Below are 5,837 nucleotides of genomic sequence, written 5' to 3' on the forward strand. Positions count from 1 at the left end.
GCAAACTGATAGGATGATAGATCGGGCTATGAAATGTAAGAAAAAGATAAACTTGGTGAGTTATAACCTCACAGGTATGTTATAGGACAAAAAGGTGATGTTCGGACCTCATAAAACACGGGTATACAAAGTTGGTACAACCCAAAACCCATAAAAAGGGTAAAATCGGGTCCTAATAAAGAGTCACAGAGTAAAATAGCTTTAAAATGGCAAAAAAAAAAAGAGATGTAAAAAAAATGGATTTTTCCCATGAGAAGAGAAATTCCATGAGAAGCGAAATTCCACGAGAAGAGAAATTCTTCCATGAGAAGAGAAATTCCATGAGAATCGAAATTCTTCCATGAGAAGAGAAATTCGGTGAGAAGAGAAATTATTCCATGAGAAGAGAAATTCCATGAGAAGCGAAATTCTTCCATGTGAAGAGAAATTCCATGAGAAATGAAATTCTTCCATGAGAAATTCTTCCATGCGAAATTCCATGACCCCCATTAGTTGAGGATTTCATTAGTAAAGATATAAGAGATAATAGTAACAGATGATTGACACGCGTAATGTATTGTGCAGTTAGCTGGCACAACTAAGGAAGGGCATTACCATTGACCGCGAGAGAAACCGACTCCAGGTGAGTTTCTAGCCCCTTATCTGTTATGTTTTCGGGGTTGTGTGCATACCCAATGTGATAGTTGTTAATACACTTACCTTAAGTGGTGAGTGTATGATACGCATATGATATTTGTATGACATATGTATGATTAAGTATTGAATGTTATGATAGAATGTTTATACGAATGAATATGTAAATATATATATATATATATACACATGATTAGAAGATATGTATAGTATGCACGTATGAAAATGAATGTATGAAAGAGAGAAGAGACAGATATAGTTGTATGGTTAGTTGAGACAGAGGGACCAGACCCTAATAATATCTGAGACAGAAGGGACTAGGCCCTAATAATATCTGAGACAGAAGGGACCAGACCCTAATAATATCTGAGACAGAGGGACCAGACCCTAACAATATCTGAGACAGAAGGGACCGGGCCTTAATAATATCTGAGACAGAAGGGACCAGACCCTAATAATATCTGAGACAGAAGGGACCAGACCCTAATAATATCTGAGACGAAAGGGACCAGACCTTAAAAATATCTGTGATGGTTGAGATGGTGTAGCCTATGTTATACCATAGGGGATTAAGAGAGAAAGTATGAGAGCACGAATGAATGTATGTATGTATGTATGTATTTATGTAAAGAAAGTATGAAAGAAGTAATAGTAAGTAAAGTCTGAAATACGTATCTCCGAACACGTATGAGTAAGAACATGAATTTATTGTAGGTTAATTGATTAACTAGAATTCACTCAGCGTAGCTGACTTTTAGTATGCACGCAGGTAAATAGGATGCGACGGGTTGCTTGAGGGAAGACACGTGGCAACAAAGTGAAGACTGGCATCGAAGAAAAGAAGATATACGTGTCGTTTATGTTACCTTTTAAGACTTAATGTATTTTGTTTAAAAAAACAAGCACTTATGTTATGTAAGAATGTTTAATATTATGTATTCCGCGAAAAGTTTTTAATTAACTATGATTTTAGAACTGTGTTTATGAGTAAATCCAACGCCAAAGTAGGGCTTCTGGGAACGGGGCCTTTCAGACCAAAATCTATACAATGCATAGAAAACCCCAATTAAAAATCATAATGAACAACAAATAACATAATATAAAAAACCCACTAATTTTTTTTTTCATATAATAATATGGTACTCATATCAGATATAAAAGAAGGTTAATATTATGGTGAAATTTAAAAAAAAATAATGTTGCATGGAAAAGTTATGGACGTTTTAAAATGATTGGGGAATGAACATGTGCCTTGCATGTGGAAAGAGAAAGTCAACAAAATTGAGTTATTACCTTTATGCCCTTTTCATCAATTTATTTTCTCAAATTAATTTCCACAATTCAAATCTAAGATCAATGGATTAGATTCCTTCACACCCTTCTCATTTTTGTTGTCTTTTGTATTTTAACATTACACTTTAAATTATTTTATTGGATAAATATGGTATTATATGAGATGTAGGTGAGATAACATACAAATAAGATTTAGCATACACACAACACGGAATTAAGAAAAAAAAGTTGTGTGGCGATCACATTTTTACAATTACTCTAAATAGATAAGAGTAATTTCGCTACAACAAAAATGAAAGTATTGAGATAAAATTTATGCTAGACTTTACAAGTAGCGCAAGTATTGTTGCTCTACTTATATTTTGTTGTACAGTAATTACGAAAATGTCAATCACCATGTTTTTTTATTATTTGATTTGTGTACGTGTTTCGTACAACGAAACTTAATTGTATTAGATCCAAACTTTTATATGATATATATATATATAAACGAAAACCTAAAAAATCCTAGGTGTCGCGATGTGGTCGCTCCCCCTTTTTATGAAAGCCACCAGATTTCTTGATTTTTAAACAGAGCCCGCTCATTGATTTGCCCAGATTCATGGCCTCATGGGTATGGATCTTACCAAAACCAGATAGCTCTTAAACGAGTTATAACATCTCATTAAATTAAAAATTAATCTTACCAATTATTTGATATGAAAATCCTACAAAATAGGAATATACTAAAATTTAATATCCAATTTAAAAAGAAAAAGATATTATTTATATATAATAAACAATTTTATAGTAAAAAAAACATAAGCGGGTCATGCGTCACCAAGTCTAGATAGCTTTTAAACGGGTTAAAACATATCATTTATTTATGAAACCCTTTCATCATCAAACCCTAAGTATATTATTAACTTTCTTACAATAAAGAAATTAAAATCCAAAAAATAAATATTAAAAAACGAAAAATGTAAAACAATCATTCTCTCAAGCCATGAGATTACTTTATTTGTAAATGAAGGCTTCTCACGCATTTGACCCGAATTCACGGGTAAAGGTCTCACCAAACCCAGATAGCTCTTAAACGGGTTATAACATCTCATTATATTAAAAAATAATATCATCAAATATTTGATATGAAAATCCTATAAAATAGGAACATTCTAAAACTTAATATCCTATTTTATTTAAAAAAAAAGATATTATTTATAAATAAGAAACAATTTTATAATAAAGAAAATAAACGGGTAATGGGTATCACCAAACCTATATAGCTTTTAAACCGGATTATAACTTATCATTTATTTGTGAAACCATTTCATCATCAAACCTCAAGTATATTAATTATTAACTTTCTTACAATAAATAAAATTAAAATCCTAATATACATATATAAATATTAAAAACGAATAATGTAAAACAACCACCGTAATACGGGGGGAAAAATCTATATATATATATATATATATATATATATATATATATATATATATATATATATATGGTAAGGTTAAAATGAAAACCCAGTTGTGAAAACCCGCGAAAACCCTATGTAACATCGTTTTTTTTTTGTTACATGTAATATATGTTGTAACATTTAATACAAAACATTGAAAAATCAAAAAAAAATATTTTGCTCGTTTTAACATATTTTTACTAATTTTTATATATGTTTTCAAGAGAGAGAAAAAGTTATATTTATATTTACATTTTTTATTCACTTTAATTGTGGACCACAAGATTTAAACATTAATTGAAAACATGTGGTTGAGAATGGGTTTTTAGAATTTTCACAACTCAAGTGGGTTTTCATTTTATACTTAGCCTATATATATATACAAATAACTATCTATATAATTGCCTATCCTAAAATCATGCACGTCGCTCCCTCCACCCTTTAAGAGCCACCTAATTGCTTGAGTTCTAAATGGTGAGCTCTCATTAACTTAACCCGTTTGGGTTTAGACACGGGTTGGACGTGACCCATATTATCAATCTGGGTTATAAGAACCATCCCACCATACAACTCTCTCACGATCAATAAACCCTAAAACCCTGTAACCACTTTCACTACTCACATGAAATTTGAAGCCCTAACTTCCATCGTTCCACCTGATCTTGAAAATGGACAAGAAGTATCCAGAGTATAGTGACATAATCGATTTCAAAGACCAGACCACACTGTAAGTTCTTTAATTCTCCTGGATTGCACAGACCTCACGATTTAGGGTTTTTAATTTTGATTTTTATTGCTTATGCAGGTTTTATGTCAAATTAGGTTAGACGGTGAAGACGATAATGCTGGTGGTGTAATGAAATCGGCTTGGAGCATGTTCAATTTTTTAAGGAGCCTATCCAATTCTCTCGAATCAATGAACAAGCACGGTAATCCTATTTTGCGTGATTAAACCATTTGTTTTAAGATTCATATTAGTTTTATGATACTTTTTCAAATCTTGTGTATATAACTCTGAAACAATTAAAAATGTATTAAAACGAATATTATAATAAAGTACGATTAATGATCGATATCACAACGCTGTCTATCGGTATATCCACTTGTTTAACTATAAACCAAATATATGATACGTTATTTTTAATTTTTAAAATAAAGTTAGAACACTTTGAGAATACTTTCATTGATAATATTCCAAATTATTGGTGTATCTTTAACGTGCAGAAAATAAATAATATTAAATTTGAATATAACCAGAAGGAACGAGGAGCATGCCAAGGAATCTTTATACGTGTGGCGTTGTAAGGGAATCCATAGGATCGAGTCCACAACATGCTTATAATACGTTCGTGTATTTTTCTATATTTTTAATATATATGCTTGTGCAAATTTATAATTTCTTTAGCCAAAAATACAACTAGTTAATTTTATTTTTTTCTATATATATACGCTTACGCGGAATGAGATTATGTCACACTACTGCATATAAAATTAGATATGATATCTTAATTTTGTGTTCTGCCTTTATCTCATTGCATGAATATTGCATTGCTGATATAACAAATTATGCTATATAGTATTGCATGATTGTTGTAAGGTCAAAATATGACTTGCGATATCAAGATACGAAGCCTGTTATATATTTATGGTCAAGATAATATTTAATGTCGGCGAGCACAACCGAACACGAAACGAGAGCTTCGGGACACGCGTTTAGCTTCAACGGAGGAAGTCTTATAGAATATCTATGTTTAGTTATATAAATAGGACATGTATTGCCTTTGTATGTGTGCGTTTTGTATGGTGTTTTCACCAACCCAAGGGGAGCTCACCTTGGGTGGGGTCGGTTCGTTTACTTAACATATTAAATCTTTCAACTGATAACGAGATCGTTCATTTATATTATCGTCATATCATTTTGTTCGGTCGTTTGATTTCACCGCACCCGTCTTGAGCACGGTTATCAAGAACAAAGCCATTCGTTGTCGGATCCGGTTTCAGGACCTACAATTGGTATCAGAGCGGGTCGGATTTTATGATTCAACTATGTTCTTGATATTTGGGTTTTATTTCCGCTATTACCCGAACTGATACGTTAAAACCCGTTGAAGGTAGAAAATAAAGTTTCTAGCTCTAGAAACAAAGTTGGAAATAAAGTGGGAAATAAGCGTGTTTGAAGCATTCTCTTGTAGATCCGGATGTTCGGGATCTATAAGTGCCTGATCCGGGCGTTTCGGGAACCGTTTCGTCATACACCGAAATTCCGGCGAGTCAGGTTCTTCTCCGGCGACAATTCTAGAGATTGAAGATGTATATCAAACTCCAACATGAGTGTCGGTTATCTCTGTTTGTTAAAAGGAGGTGGGTATTTTGGCGAGGAAGAAAAAAAAATACAGCGGCGGTGGCTATTGGTGGGAGTCATCACAGGTGGTTATAAGGTGACGGTAGTTGGGTTTCCGGTGTG

This window comes from Bidens hawaiensis, unplaced genomic scaffold (assembly GCF_021521415.1).
Source record: "Bidens hawaiensis isolate Kalapana, Puna unplaced genomic scaffold, B.hawaiensis_p1.1 tig00005307_1, whole genome shotgun sequence".
Classification (NCBI taxonomy): domain Eukaryota; kingdom Viridiplantae; phylum Streptophyta; class Magnoliopsida; order Asterales; family Asteraceae; genus Bidens; species Bidens hawaiensis.